The sequence below is a fragment of the Haliaeetus albicilla genome, chromosome 1 (assembly GCF_947461875.1).
Source record: "Haliaeetus albicilla chromosome 1, bHalAlb1.1, whole genome shotgun sequence".
In the NCBI taxonomy this organism is placed as follows: Eukaryota; Metazoa; Chordata; class Aves; order Accipitriformes; family Accipitridae; genus Haliaeetus; species Haliaeetus albicilla.
Window position 1 is genome coordinate 14,935,654 of NC_091483.1, and position 16,506 is coordinate 14,952,159.

At 39.3% G+C, this 16,506-nt stretch overlaps 1 protein-coding gene and 1 long non-coding RNA gene across 9 annotated transcripts in view; one reads left to right on the forward strand and one right to left on the reverse strand.

Annotated features, from left to right (window-relative positions):
• Positions 1 to 698: 698 nt before the first annotated feature.
• Positions 699 to 16,364, reverse strand: LOC138684803 (uncharacterized). 2 transcript variants are annotated; one of them, XR_011324095.1, is made up of 4 exons: positions 16,277 to 16,364; positions 14,967 to 15,095; positions 11,748 to 11,919; positions 699 to 2,075 (listed from the first exon to the last, which is right to left on the reverse strand). It is a non-coding gene; the product is annotated as an uncharacterized lncRNA (long non-coding RNA). The 2 variants fall into 2 exon arrangements; XR_011324094.1 differs by lacking the exon at positions 699 to 2,075 and adding an exon at positions 6,524 to 7,079.
• IL15 (interleukin 15) overlaps positions 9,046 to 16,506 on the forward strand; it is a 55,923-nt gene continuing 48,462 nt past the window's right edge. For 2 of the 7 annotated variants that reach the window (XR_011324091.1, XM_069779700.1), the window contains exon 1: positions 15,388 to 15,627. The gene's annotated coding sequence lies outside the window, so the exon portion shown is untranslated. Of the gene's footprint in view, positions 9,217 to 15,128; positions 15,148 to 15,203; positions 15,628 to 16,506 lie in introns of those variants that run through there. The other 5 variants (XM_069779717.1, XM_069779731.1, XM_069779760.1 and 2 more) reach the window with 5 other exon arrangements.

Consider the following 16,506-nt stretch of genomic DNA (forward strand, 5'->3'; position numbering starts at 1 on the left):
AACTATTGAATAAACACATAAAAAATTACACAATTTCCTCTGCCCTTACAAATAAGCATTTCTAGACAAACATATATTTCATCCTTAATTGATCCATCCAAACAAGCTGAAGCATATAAAAAAAATTATCAAAACATATCTTCAAACCAAATATATTTAGTGGAAAAAAGGAAAACCAAAAACATCTGGAAGAGACAGCAAGAGAAACAAAAACAATGGCAATTTCTAGGAAAAGATGGTTTAAATAAACCTGGGGTTTATCTCATATCCCTTGACTCAAAAATTGTAATTACTTCATATTCAAGATTCTTTCCTTCACAGTAACCATTGTGACCCAAAGAAAATTTTTCAGCAACTACTCTTTTGCCAAGATTGAAAACATTGACATCCTTTAAATAAAAATCTCTTTATGTAATTCTTGCTTCACAGTATTTGGTTGAGCCAGTAAGCTCAGAGCCATACTCATTTACGTGGGCAGAATGAAACTCTTAAAACATCAACAAAACTGATCATATTGAACCCTGAAAGAGACTGCATCTTGCAAGATAAGAATTAGATTATTTCAGCAGTTCCCAAAATGACGTCCTATCAAAAGATGAAAATCTTTGGCTGGCATATACATTTCTTACCTGTAATCCCTTGAAAGGGAAAGGTATACCTTGACTTTTAGGTTGCTATTGAAGTGATCTGAGCTAGAGTCACTTTATTCCCAAATGAAGGCAACAGAAAACAGGTGTTAAGACTATTCATTTATGCATATCACTCTAATTGCTTTGCCTTAGTTTTCTGAATCTCCTTATGTAGAGAAGTTCTTATGTGGGTTAACATCAAAGTTGTTACAACATGTTCAGTCTTATGTAAAACACTTTTTGGTTGTTGATGGAAAGGTTAAAAAAACCCACATTCATGCTAGTGTGAAGTATGGCTGAAAGGAATCTTCCTAAAATTGGCAGCAAAAGCAGAACTTGTAATTCAAACAACTATGCTTTGTGATTGAGTCTCGCTGCTCCTCAAAACCAGCGGGGGAAAAAACACTACTTGTTTCAACAGAGTATAAAACAAATACTTCTGATCTTTGCCTCAGAGTAAAGTGCCAGCTTAATCATGCTATTGATAGAAAAAAAATACGGTTTTATTTGAAATAATCAATCCTGTTTCTGTTCTGCTACAGATTGCTTTAGTTGTCTGTAAAATGTTGTTCTGTACAGCCCAGAAAACACATGCACACACTGTTTTTAGCTACAGCAGTTGCTGCTGTTCAGTCCAGCTAGCCTTCTGGCAGACAAGACACTTTTCAGCAGATTTATGGCTAGATGGGATTGTAAGCATTATATCACATATTCACAGGCACAGACTGGTCCTGCTTTTCAAATCACAGTATGTCCCAGTACTGTTGGCAATGTTGGCCTTGGTAATGAAGACAATAATATGTCAAGAAATTGAGCACTTCCAAAGGGTGACTAGGTAGCAACTGCCTTTTTCGACTACTGTTTCCACCCTTTCTGTGGGTATAGAGTCCCAGGTTTTTAAGCATGGTGGGAAGGGCCACGGGGAGATGGAGAAGGGGCTATGTCTGTGTTCCCCAGCCAGAAACTTTACCCTAGTGTGTGTCCACAGGTAAACATAATACCTAGTTCTGTCTGCTGGAGCCATCAGTACAAGAGTTAACATTTACATTTTCTTCATACTGTTGACTGGCTTGAAAAATCAGTGTTAAAAAAGTATAGTTCACACAACTCTTTTCCTTATTGTTTAAAACACTTTACTTCCTGGACAATATCCCATCAGTTACATCTAGTTCATTTATGGAAAGTTATTCTCATGACCCTTTAGGCTATGAAGACTTGAAAAATTATAAGCTTAAATTCTGTAGAATAAATCTCCATTGACTGCAGAAAAAATCCATGGTGTATGGATGTAAGCTGAGCAAACAAGTGAATTCTTCAACTATGCACCTTTTTGGTTTAGTATTCATTAATATCCCTCATTCGACAATGGTCTCATTTACAGATGTGCAAGGGAAAACAGAATTGTGAGATTTATTCAGTCAAGAAGAGGAAGCTTATAAAGGTCAGCTCATGTAAATAAAGAGGAGACATGTTACCGCATAGTTTCACATACAGTAAATAAACAGTAATTCCTAGCTTTTATATAGTACTTTTCAGTTCCACATGAAACAAAGCTGACACTTCAATTTGCAGTACTAATTCCAAATACATAAAAGAAAGTGATCTTAACAAAGTCAAGATTTGTTCACAAATCACAAAAGAACCTGATTTATGATACAGGTCTTCCATAGCAATTGTAAACTCATTTTTTGCTCAAAAGGTTAAGAAACCGGAGTTTCTCCATCTCCTTATCTTCTAAGGTGGTAAGAAAAAAAAAGGATGGGAAAAAACCCCAGCTATCTAAATTGCTAAAAATCCTAACCAACATCCCACCTGAAAATCCATTTTATCTGTTCACTGGGCTATCTGGCTAAGAAGAGTTAAGATACTTTTACTGAACTGGAGCTTGTCTAAAAACTTAAAAACCTTAGTGAACTATCCTGAAACATTAAATCACTGAGCTCCTCTCAACATTTACCCCTTATTCAACTTGGAAATAATCTATTTCCATTTCCTTTCAACATGTCCTTTTGACCTCTCTTACTTTTTGCAATAACACTCATATATTTTACTTGAATGGTCTATTATTTCACATGGTCCCACACTGAACAGAGTCAAAAGTTCTAGAAAACCAATTAAGTTGGTTGTGGCTTTTGGAACACAAATCTTTTTAAAGCTTCAAAGATATCATCTGCATATCTGTTAACTCCCCTTGATCATCTACCATATGGAGTTGTCTGTTTGTTAAAGTCAGCACTTTCTCCTGTCCTTGTGATTCCTAGATGTAAAGATTGTCTATAAATCCCCCTCAAGAAGTCCATGTTAATGGTTTCACCCACAGGATTCATCATCCCTAATCTTGACATTCACACTTTGAAAGTATCTTCATCTTTCTACGTGACAGTAACTCAAAAGTGAACTTTTTCCAAGTGAAAATTTATCTTAGAAAACTGTCCCTTTTCTATAAATATCTATTCCATATATGCTAACTAGCATCCTATTGTTTATTTGTTATAACACCATAAGCCATTATAACAACAGAGAAGGAAGTAATATAATATTTTGTTTCAGGTAGAATCGTAGTTTCCCCAGAAGTGAAAGTTTCAAAATCCTCTATACTGGTAGACAATGATCATGTAGCAGCAAAACAGCAAGCCATACCAATTTATACCAGCTGATGTTTCCTTACCTGACATATGGTTCAAATCTGACTTAATCTCTAAAGATCAGCAATTTGCTGGGAGAACATGTTAATAGTGAAAGATTGCAGCAAAGTAATTTTTTTCCCCAGTTTTTTTCAAATATTTTGTGGAATACTTTTCACTGTAAACACCTAAATCATGGTTTGAAAAGTAAGTTAAGAGTTATTATAAAGCTATAAACCATATAATAGAGCTTAACTGCTGGAAGAATAAAAATATACTGAAATTTTTTGAAAGCTTAATTAAAAAATTATCTACTGCAGTTGCAGTAGTTATCACTTAACAGCATCCAGTACACACTCAGATAAGGATATTAACAAATGAGATAAGCCTGGTGGCAATGTTTGAGGAATGCTGTGCTAGCGCTGTCCTTCAGTGTGCTGTCTCAGTGGAGGTAGGGGATGGAAATCTATGCAGCAGCAAAGAGGCAAGGGTTATTGATGTATTAGAAACCGCAGAAGCGCCTCAGAATGGTCACATAGGAATTAGGGCTTCTCCCCCCAAAAAGGTGGCGGGGTCAAAAGCCCAACTGAAGTGCATCTACACCAATGTGTGCAGCATGGGCAACAAACAGGAGGAGCTGGAAGCCATTGTGCTGCAGGAAAGCTATGACATAGTTGCCGTCACGGAAACATGGTGGGAGAAAAGGAGGCTGAGGGGAGACCTTATCGCTCTCTACAACTACCTGAAAGGAGATTGTAGCAAGGTGGGTGTCAGTCTCTTTGCCAAATAACAAGTGATAGGACGAGAGGAAAAGGCCTCAAGTTGTGCCAGGGGAGGTTTAGACTGGATATTAGGAAAAATTTCTTCACTGAAAGGGTTGTCAGGCATTGGAACAGGCTGCCCATGGAAGTGGTTCAGTCACCATCCCTGGAGGTATTTAAAAGATGTGTAGATGTGGTGCTTAGGGGCATGGTTTAGGGGTGGACTTGGCAGTGCTAGGTTAACGGTTGGTCTTGATGATCCTAAAGGTCTTTTTCAACCTAAATGGTTCTATTCTATTGTATTCTATTCTATGGCTTTGCATTGTATTCTATTCTATTCTGTTCTGTTCTTTTCTATTCTAAATTACTATTGCCTACTATTTTTTTCTGATGCTCTGACTGGGATAGGTTTATAAGTGAAGTATACATTTCAGTGTCAGACAATAGTTTTTACTTTGCCTCTGTTTAAAATTTTTCTAGACATATAATCTACAAACTAGTAGCAATACATCATGTGAAGAGCTGAAGTGCAAACAAGTAATTGAAGACATGAGGGTAAATGAAACATAGGCATTTACTTGCAACAGTTTATAGGATTAGACTAGCCAGTCTGTCATGCAATGTCCTACACCTTATTAAAAATCCCAGGCCCCAAATGTTCAAATATTTACATAGAAAGATTTAATTGCTTCTGAAAGTGCAGCACAGATATTCCTACGTCTGCATTCATGAACCAAATATACACTCATTTAGGGCCAAACTGGGCATTCATATTATGAAATAGTTGTACTTTCCCTGCCTCTGGAATTATTGTACAAAGGACATACTGCATTTACCACCAGATGCAAAAGGAGGCGTTACCATAATTTTTAGATATACGAATATTTTTTAAATAATATGCAACATTTCACTTATCAAGACACCACAGCTGAAAATCACTTGGAGCTTCTGTGATAAAATTCAGAAGTTTAACTTTGTTTATGACAGAGAACAGATCATGCCACCAAAAATAAAAAGTAAATTCTCACTAGCAGGCAAAGTGCAGAGAACAAATAGGACCATCTGTGAACAAAACAGGACCCCTGTTTAAGATCTGATGTGAATGACTGTGACAGCTTGCAGAGCTTTTTGCTGCCTGAAAGAGACAAGCTGTCCGAGAAATCTCTGGAGGACCCAACAGTATCACTGGGGAAGGGTCCCTGTGCCCCCGCTCTGCTCTCATCCTCCCCATGTGCCTCCGGCCAGCAGACAGCAGGTGGGCTACGTTCTGGGCTAACAGACCTTCGCTTTGACTGAGTGTGGGCTTCCTATCTCCTCCCCTTTCAGAAACTTTGATGTGCCTATGGTCCAGGCTGGTAGAAAACAGGCGCAGAGTGACTGTCCTCAAGACAGGGGCAGAAAGAGTGAGGGCACTACAGTCCAGACAGGTAGTCTCCCACGCTTGAAAACCTACCAGAAGAAACAGTCAGGGAAAATGGAAATCGGAGGAGGAAGAAGCCCGCAAATTTTGTTATGGACAAATTATGACAAATTATTCTTCCTTTTGTGACGGAATAACAAGTCTAAATGATAGAGGAGAAGCAGTAGCTGTCATGTTGTCTTGACTTCAGTAAGACTTTTGACATGCTGTCATGTGAAATTAATACAAGCAAGCAGGGAATCTGCCAGCATGAGGGGGCACAGCCTGTTGGAAAGGTGGACTCAGGAGTGCAGCTCACAGAGGAACTTGCGTAATTGAAAGAAAGGAATATGGGTAGGTCATCCAGTATTATTCAAGGACTTTCAGTTGTGATGCAGCTATGAAATGAAAGCACTGCTGACAAAATCTCAGACAGTACTGAACAGAAGGAATGAAACATTTTGGAAGGTAAAAGCAGACTGCAAAATAATCTTGAAAAACTGGAGAAGTGGCCCAAACTGCAACAGGCTGAGTGCAAAATCTGAATAGTCAGCTGCTGGAAAATGGCAAGGGGATAACCAGTGTCGTGGTTTAACCCCAGCCAGCAACTAAGCACCACGCAGCCGCTCACTCACTCCCCCCCATCCAGTGGGATGGGGGAGAAAATCGGGAAAAGAAGTAAAACTCGTGGGTTGAGATAAGAACAGTTTAATAGAACAGAAAAGAAGAAACTAATAATGATAACACTAATAAAATGACAACAGTAGTAATAAAAGGATAGGAATGTACAAATGATGCGCAGGGCAATTGCTCACCACCCGCCGACCGACACCCAGCCAGTCCCCGAGCGGCGATTCCCCGCCCCCCCCTTCCCAGTTCCTAAACTAGATGGGACGTCCCATGGTATGGAATACACTGTTGGCCAGTTTGGGTCAGGTGCCCTGGCTGGGCATGAGAAGCTGAAAAATCCTTGACTATAGTCTAAACACTACTGAGCAACAACTGAAAACATCAGTGTTATCAACATTCTTCTCATACTGAACTCAAAACATAGCACTGTACCAGCTACTAGGAAGACAGTTAACTCTATCCCAGCTGAAACCAGGACAACCAGTCATGGCACAGCTTCTGGAGAAGACAGTCAGTTACAATCAGCCATGGGCTGGCAGAGGTATGCAAAGGGGGGAAAAAAAAAGGGGACCAAGAGTAGCCTACACACAAGACGGGAAGAGAATCTGCTGCTCAGCCAGAGACCGGAGGGCAGTTAACAAATTGTAAACAGCACCAAGAGATTCTGAACAGCTCATAAAAATACCCAAGGCATAAAAATACCCACATTTTCAAATTAACTCAGAGTCACTAGGTCAGACAGAATGGATATTTTAAACACATGTCTCTCCCTGCCCACTCATCCTTGCCTGGAGGAACGTTACTTCTGGTCCTGAGTTAGAGCATAGACTGCTCAGTTTCCTCTGGTCCTCTAAAAGTTTTTTGCCTACCTCTAAGACCTAGAGCTCTGCTATGTGTTTTCTCATCCTCTCAGTTTCCCTGCATTTGCCACAGTATCCTACCTTTGCTGTGCACCTCTCTTGCATGCCGTATCTTGCAGCCATTTACATTCCCTAGGCAGTCTTGAGAAGGTCATCAGGTTCATATATTCACCCTGCTTCTGAGAAATGTACAAATTAGCAAAAAACATCATTTTAAGCTAAACCTTCTATTTCAGCCGAAGTAGAGCATACAGGATTTTATTAAAGGTTGCTGAATATAGCTACTGCTAATTGGGGTGACTGGCAATGAAAAAGGCCTCTGAGACCTTGTGGTTTAGGGTATTATGAACTTGCATCATCATCAGAATTTCAAATCACTTTTTCATATATTCAGTGCAAAGACTTAGGCCTTCCTCCCTGCCAAAGATTAAATGCATCTCTTGCTCCTCTGGAGTGCCAGAAGACAACTGTGTTTATCAGATTCTTAGGTCTAAGCTTCTATTGATATGTGTATGAGAGTAGATTAAAATTGATTTCATACAGTCACCCAGGAATGAAACAAGTAAAGCATGCAATTTTATGTACCAGCTGCATGTAATGTAAATCTAGGAAATCATAGAGTCTCCACTGGTATAAATACATGGAAGGGTTTGCAAGAAAGTGTAATATCAGCAGAAACTCAATTCTATCCCTCCCCTAAGCTGCACAACATTCATTTTAAAGGCAGGAAACTAGTTACATTGGGAGCTGCAAAAAAAATGGATGCTCTTTGGTAAATTCAGTGGGACTCACTTCAGAAGGAATCCTGTGGTAAAAAAAGCAGCAAGATGTTGCCAGTAACTTAGATATCTGGGAAGTGAGAAGAAATGTCATAGTTTTCCATATCTAAGATTTTGGAGAGATTTTATTAGCCTTTCTCAGGTGACATCAAGTTCACTGTTCTTCTGGAGTATGCCTACATTGACTACTTGTCCATGTCTTGCAAGTTCACTACTTAGTATCTTCGCTACGCAGGATTTATGGATTAGCATTACTATGTGTAGTTGCACTCTCACAAACTGAAATCTTTTTGAGGCAATGTATCTTCCTGAGTTTAGGCTTGATTTGTTTATTAAATACATACATGAAGCCTAATGGCCACATATCAGTTCTTGCATTCTAAATTGCAATGTCCTGTAGAGTCTCTTTAACTCCGTTTCATAGCGGCAAAGTCTCAACTTTGTTCCAGTGAAAAAGCATCTCTACCTATATTGATTAAAATTCAATACATATGATTTTTATTTATATTTCAGATATTTCTGGATGCTACTGTTTGGTTATAAAAAATAGGCAAAGTTAGCAACAATGGGTGGTTTGAGTCTCATCTCTTCAATAATATTTTTTTACAAAAAGCTGCTTTTTTTTTCTCAAATATTTTCAACTCTGGAGAGAATATCATAATCTGTTGAGCACCTTTCACCTTTTATTTTAATGCATAGAAACTTTGATCCAACCATACTGACAAAAGTTTTTGGCTTATTGTCGTTTTCCCCAGTTTGGACATTATTGCATTGGCAATTTAAAGGGTTGCTGCTGCTTTACGCTCCGTGCTAGGACACGGCCCCGAAGTCAGCCTTTGGTCTTTCTCTATTTTGAGCAATCTTCAGCAGATCGTGAATCCCCTTGAACAGTCACAAGAACTGCAAGACATAGATCAGGGGTAGCTAGACATGCTGATTTTAGGAAACACTGAGGTTTTCACACAGCTAAGTCAATTCAGATACACTCCTTGTATCCCTTGGAAGCAGGGACCTTCTCATTTACCTGTGGATGGGCCTGGCCCAGCCATGGGTCTGAGCAGCTGCAAAGTCACCCTCAGCAGTCTCTGCTTCTGTGGGCCACTGTTTGCGTCTGCAAGCCAGCCCGGTTTTGGACCTTGATACAATTAATCTGGACTGCTCACTAGACAAATAGAGTTCAGTGGCCTGATACTGGAAACTCCTGTCCATAAACATCTTATCTTTGGCTGTTTTCAGGGTACATGAAGTACACGCAGATAAATAATCAGAGGAATGGAGAGGACTGGAAACACCCTGTATATTTCTGCTGCTACATGTCACCCATGTGATTTCCTACAATGAATTTCAGTGACAGGCTAGACAGTCACGAGGCAGAGGGTAGAAGGATTCAGAATGAGCAGTGGAGGTTAAAAATGGGGAATCTCTATTCTTATGCATATTGAATATTTCTGCATCCCACGCGGTGCCAGCGAAAGCAATGGCGTACTGTTCAGAGGAAGCTGCTGCTGCTGAATAACAGGTGCTCTGGGGAAAGGTAAGAAATAACAGATGGGAAACATTGCTGGTCTGAGGACAATAAGCTATCAAAAAATCGAAGGACTGAAATGACAAATGACCAATTATTGATAGTAAATTTCAAAACACTATCTTCTCATCAGCTAGTCAGAGTTTTGATAACTCCCAGTGCATTCATCCTTTCTGTACACAGTATGCCACATATTAAGATTCCCTACAGAAAGCACATTGATTTTTTCATGTAAAGGAGTGAGCAATATATTGTGGGAGTTTAATATTGCACAAGTGTGTCATAATATATGAAAGGGCTCTTTATATACCCTAGCAACCTGAAAGCTATGTGACAAAACTAAAGACAACCTTGAGTTTGGTATGACCCCTAATCTAAACTACTTGGAGAAAGCCCTTTCCTTCTTTTTTTGGCTAAATACAGCATGTTGTGCAGAGTCTCTTAAATTTCAAGTGTTTAGAATACATTCTGTCCACGTAGCAGCTAAATACCTTGTTTTCTCTATTTATGCAGAAATTACTTTCTACTGAGTGATTTCTACGTTTGTCACAAAAGCTCTGAGCATTAAAAAGACCAGCTGTATTACAGTGTAATGAAACTACAAAACAGTATTATCAAATGAGAAATACAATACATACGCCATGGTTATTGTATTTTAGTATTAAAGAGAAAAAAAGGGAAATAATCTTGATGGAATGCACATCATTACTTAGTTGCATTCTTTCCTCTTTCAGCCCTCTTTTTTGTATGTTACTTCTTTTTAGTAGGATTTACTTATTTGCATCATCATATGGGTTAGGATCTGATTCTCCTGCATTTGTCAAAGCTCCACCTACAAATGGCAAAGTAAGTAAGCCACAAAGCAGGCTGTTAACCTCAGAGAGGGTGTCTACATGGACTAAGACTGAGATCTCGACAAATTGTTTTGACAAATAGTTAGCTTTGAGGAAAAGAATCCACCACCCCCTCCCTGTGAGTGATCCAGTTTCATTATTATAATGTAACATTTTGATTCACTATTCTGGAATTTCTATTGAGAAACACTTATAAAACGCTTGCCTAGTAAATCTAGACCGACACATGTTTTGGATGCTGTGCTTTAAACTGAAGAAAGGCATTGCTTTCATGGGAGGATCCTGAGTTATGGATCCTGCTTGGAGGCATGGTCAGTGGCAGTCAAGGGCACTTAAACCCTCAAAAGTCTTTTCCTAGCCCTGCTAATTGGCTAATTTAGACAATGCCCTGTTCAGCACGTGAAACCTAACAGCTAAATGTGCCTAAGTCCCAAGGCACTGCACTGCGCTCCAGCTACCCAGTTCAGAAAGTGCCCAGTCATCTAAAGTCAAGTGGCACAGAACCCTAAGTTCAAAAAAGCATTTGAGTAGAGAATTATTCCTATGAGAACTAGCTGGGAACTTAAATAAGGATTAGAGACACTAACAGTTTTGTGGATTTGGCATGTAGGTCTCTATGTCAGAGAACACTGAGACAGCGTGGACCGCAAGAGTTTTGTGGTCTGGCCATTGCACTCAGGGTTGATTAACACAGAGAGAAATAAACAAGTATAACTTGAGAGAACTGCTATAGTAAAGACATGTCTTTTGGGATGTTAGCCAGCTTTTTTATTCACATATTTATTTTATTTTGTGTAGGATTTTTTGTATCTATCATGCAACTTAAGGAGCAACTCTTTCAGGAATACCTTTAGGCTGCGGTACTGTAAATATTTTCTCTACATAGGATAGTGCTTGCTCACAAGGCACTAAACAAAACACTTAAGCTTGTAGGTTCCTCACATGACTCCAACTAAGAGCTGCACATTTCCCTGTGTAACCTTTTTTCAGATTCAGAAAGGTATGCCTATTCATTTTAAGCATTAAATGCTTTTCCCTTTGTTTTGATTTTTTTGCTAACTTAGCAATTGATATGGTTTTGGTTGGAAACACTGTCTCTTTAAATAGGAATTGCTCATGCTTAGTGGCAATAGTTGATAAATTATAACATGCCAGAAATATTGTGTGTGCTTCTGAAAGGCAGAATATTAATGTCTCCCCAGATGTGTCTAGAAATTAAATAGCATTTTTGAGATGCCAGAAGTTTTTAATAACCAATCTGAAGAGTCTATAATTTAGGACACATTATAGTTTAGTATGAAGAAAAAAAAAAAAATACACAGATTATCTATAGTCCTATAGCAGCCATGAAGCAGAAGTTGCCCAGATTTTCAGAAGGCACACATTCCCACCTAGTAACGTTTAGTATATTACATGTTCTATTACAGCAATAACTCTGCCATAGAATTATTTCAGACTTGAATATTGGTTTATGTGTTGTTACAGCATTGGTGCAGGAAAGTTCCCAAATTCAGTTATGTGTAGGATTTGCTGAAAATTATAATTTCCAGAAATGCACCTTCCTAGCATACATCAAAGACAGATTTACCTAAGTAAGTCCCTCATCATACAAGTTCCCCTCTGTCCTCTCCTGCTCAGGAGAAAGGCACACTGCTGCTGGCCACTGTCACTAGAATCAAGGCTCACCTTAGCTGAAATGACATGCAGTAATGGTGAACACTGGTGGGATGACCGGGATGTGACTCCTCAGAGGCAAAAGGCTGTTTTCCCCTGAGTTAGCTCCTCTGGCTGCCACACAGGGAGTCGGGGGAAGTTAGAGTTGTACCTGCTTATCAGCTTTTTACGTCCACTCTGTCGCCTAGAGGAAGAAAACAGCAGTTCTTTCATTTTCCTATGCAGAAATTCATGAGGTTGATAATTGAGGGTGTAGTAGTTCAGCCCTTCAGCAAAAATTCAAACACAGCAGGAACACTGTAATAAAAAAATACTCAGGAAGAAACACTATTCAAATCGCAATTACTGTCCTCTGCATCTGCCTGTACATTTGGGTTCAGGTTCTCTAAAAATTCTGGAATTCATTAAAAAAAAATAAAAAATCATTATGCTTATCAGAGCATAATATCTTATCAAAGCTCACACCTTATCAGAGAAGGCCTCCATTTCAAGCCTCTTTTTTTTAAAAGAACTGATACTGAGACAGTAGGTGAGAAGAATGTAGTGCAGTCCCATCTTTTAGCATTTAGAAATTTAGCAAAGAAAGTTGGCTCTGAGCTGGGTCAGTTGGGGGCCATCCAGAAGGGATCTGACTCTGCAAGAGCTGCCATTTTTTTCCAGACTACCTTCAGAAAATATGGCATTTTTGTATAAACACCCACATCACGTTGCTCTGGAAAAGCCACCTTCCCTCCCACTTCTTCACTCTTGCTCCTGTAGCAATACTTCTTCTCCCAGTGTTCAGTGACAGAACCAACACCAATTCCAAAGGAATTAATTTCATGAGAATACAGGCAAACTTTTAAGAGTACAGCAAACCTAAAGCGGTTGTTGGCTGTCATGCAGCCGCACAGAACGTTTGGGCAATGTTGCTTCAAATCAGCACGGTCATGTTTGAATTTTCAGTTATCCTGTTTTGTTTTCAAAATGACATTCGTGCATCTGTTTTCACTTTACTGTTTGCATGATATAAGTTATGCACATTCTTTGTCACTGCACTTATAATACTAAATTACAATTTAGTAGCTCATTAGTGAGAGTAATTGCCAATATCTTGCCAAATAGCCTGTGTCCACTATAAATGAAACTTGCATAAATTAGAAAAGCGTATTTTGCTTGTAAGAGAGTATGAGAATAACTTATGCTATAAATAAACACCTTGATGTGGCTAGTAGTGTTTAGACGACTATAAAATGTCCCTTGTGTAATTAGGAAGCACATTTTTGTGTAATTAAGAAAATGAATGAGTATTAAATTTTGAGGCAGTGAAGGTGGTATTGCCACCCTATTGTAATGTAACACATACTGACACTTGCATTATTTTTGTATACAACTACTGTAATGTTTAGGAACAGTTTTTAAATTAAGCTAGAAATTGATATAATTTAACTTCAGAAATGCCAGCAAAACATAGTTCATAAAAGAAGAACAAACTCAGAGAGGTAGTTTTAAAAAAAAGAAGAAAAAAAAATCCACTCTATATACAGTGTTTCCATTTTGCAGTGTTCAAAGGAAACTGTTTGGAAAGTGATTTTAAAAAAATTTCAAATGAGTGATTCTTCCACTTTTCCCACAGAATATAATTCATGAATACCTAAAGCTTTGTGTGCTTGTTTTTGGCTCTTTGTTTATAAATTTTTCCTAGCTGAGAAAATTCTGACAAATTATAGTGTAGCAAAGGTATCACATCAAAAAGCAAAGACAAATGGAAAATAATCTATTTTCTTTCAGTTTTAAACAGTGACAAATATGAGAGACTTTGGGATCTCAAGTCCAAATACATACACTCAGGTGTATACTTGAAATCATTTATTCTCATTCTTTGAGTTGGAGTAAACTGAAGAAACAGAGGTGTTTATGACTACTTTTGTCTTAGAAGTGCCCTTATGAAAAAAACAGTTAATAAATGATTGTGTTCATGTAGTTTAAATGTTGATCTAAGCTGGTGTTTTTTCCTGCAATGCTGGTACCTCCTTTTCACTTGCATTTTTGTACTCTGTCATGGCAAGAATTCCAGCCAAATCTGTACTTTTATTTTCTCTTTCAAATCCTGCCCAGCTGAAGCAGATTTCACCCCTCATGTCTGCACATCCGCTTAAAAAGTGATATTAACACTCTATACTGAGACAGAATACAAGGAGCGTAAGTAGCTGCTTTTCTGGAGACACAGCGTCATGTGGGAGAGCCAAGAGTCCCTGGAGAGCATGAAATTGTGAGTTCTGCTTTTTGTCTTGTGTTAAATTGCTGGAAGGTTCTTCGCAGTGGTAGTGACAGCAAACTGGACCCTGTACAGGAGCTAATCAGTGTGGCTGCCTTCTTTGCAGAACGGATGCTGGACCCAAGCATAGGGCCAATGGGTACAGTGCACACGGGTGCTGAGAAGTGTCAGGAAGCTGCCTCACATCATGAATCCATCATGCAGCCATCTAGAACTACTCTCTGGAAACACTCAGTTCCAGTCCTTGTTTCTCTTGGTAGCTGTATGACAGCTGTTCAAGATACAGAAGTCTAATTTAGGTCCATCAGTAGATTTTCTGAATCTGGCTGTAATAGAATATCCCAGCACAGGGAAGTAACTGGTATTGTTCACTGGGTTTTATAAATAGTGTTCCTGAAAAAATGTTACTTCACTGAGAAACAGGAAGGAAATGCCCAACTCTAGAAACCCATCTCTTTGTCAGTAAGGAGACAGAGCCATTTCTAAACCCTTCTCATTTAGCTGCAGAATATTTTTACGACCTCACAGAGTGTGACATGCAGAGAATAACAACCAGCACCCAGACTACCTCCGAAGAGGGGAAAAAGAAGATTGCACAGAGAGGAAGTACCATTTTCACTGTTGCCTCTGGAGCGCATGACCTCTACATAGGTAAATGTTGGTCCCTGGAAACCTGAGAGTACTTCTAGGGAGCTGCTGAGCCTTATCTTCAGGACATTAAAGTTTAGCTCAAGGTAGAAAGGTTCTTCATCGTGAGGTGTCTGAGCAGGACTTTAGGATTACAGCTGCCATGCCCTGTGATTATCATAGGCACCAAACCCTCACTTTTCTTAACAGCTAAAATTCGCAACTTTTGAGTTCAGTGCAATTTGCAGAGTATTTTTTCAGCTCCTTTATAAGGATCCTCTTCTGATGCCACCTGGGCCTACGACCCCCCTCTGCCCTGTCGTTGCACAGCAAACCAGACGCTGTACCTTTTGGAGAAGCTCTTTTCTGTCCTGGCAACCCTCTTCCATGGTCGTGCTCGTCTTTCCTGGTGGCATCCTGAGAGGCAAAATCTCTTTTCCTCCTGTGGTGGCTGCCCCAGTAAAACACTGTTCAGGCTGCAGAGAAGAGGAGGAGTTACAGCATAAAGCTACAGTGTTTGCTTCCAAGGTAAGCAACCCTTCCGAGCTGTGGTTGGAGGGATACACTTGAGCTACAAAGGGGGAAGGGACTGTGCAGAGAGACAAGGGCACGACCTGTTCGCTTTCTTCCCTTTATGGAAGGATAAGAGGTAGTAAGTGTAAATGTCGCTGCTTAGGACAGCAAGCAGCTGCCTTTCGCGTTTGTCAGTCACTTTGCCTGCCTTTTAAATACAGGCATATGTCTTTCCCCACTTTTGTGTGGGGTTTTTTTTTTTCCAAGTTGGAAAATCACTCAGGAATGGCAGCAGGAAATCCCTACGATCTGTTATTTATGGTGGGAATAATTTCCACATTGTATCAGGTACAAACATAGTCCTACATTATTATTATGTAACAACTGAAAGTAAAACAGACAGGAGGAGGGGGTGGAGCATTCGCTGCTGTCACTAGTGCAAACTTTATCCTAACTTCTTCTGTGCCAACTTGCTGCACAGCTTTTCCAAGACTTGTGAGTATTTTACAACTTTTAACATCCTCTTGTTTTTCTCTCTTTCTCGTATTGAAAAGATGAGGGAACTCATACTGCTTAGCTTCCAATTATTTAATGTTTTTTAAAATTGTCTTGTAAGATTTGTTATAAATATAAAAGACATAGTTTTAAGTATTGTATTTAACCTTGTACCTGGCACCTGTTTCTCTGTTTCTGCTGCGTGAGAGACATCAGCAAGTAGGGAGAATTGGTGCTAGCCGGTGAAAATTTGTCATTGTTTTCTAACAAATTCGCACAGCAAAAATGAGGAGAAAACGAAGATACTGCTGTGAGCCTAGTTAACATAGCAAGGACAGAGATATAAAGCTGGGAGAAAAGTTGTTTACCATCTTAGTGTATACCCTTGAAAGAGCATTAAATGCAGGCAGGGAACTGAAAATCTGCAGTCAAGTGGAGTCCTGCTGAAAACAGTGATACAGAGATCCTGTTGCCGACAGCAATATAATGGGGAGGCATAAGCTAGTAGTAAACCCGAGTAAGCAAATGCATTTACGAGTCTGTTGTTAAAAATACCACTTTCCACCTAAGGAAACCAAAAGGTAGAAGGAAAAAGCTGTGCGGGGCAGAAACTCGTGAAGGACCGTATTGTCAAAACCTGCAAAATTACCTTTGTAAAAGCCATTAACAGGGAATTCTCCTTACCGCTCACAGCCACTGCCTTGTGATTCCTTCTGTATACGGCAGGTACATTGGTGCTGCTCTGCTTTTAAAAGCATCTGATCTTGCAGAACAAATTCCTGATTATAATTACCACAATAATTTTTTTTTTGCTGTACTTTCCAAATAGCCAATAGCACAGCACTTCCTTTGCCCGTTATGCACGTGTTTATTTCTATT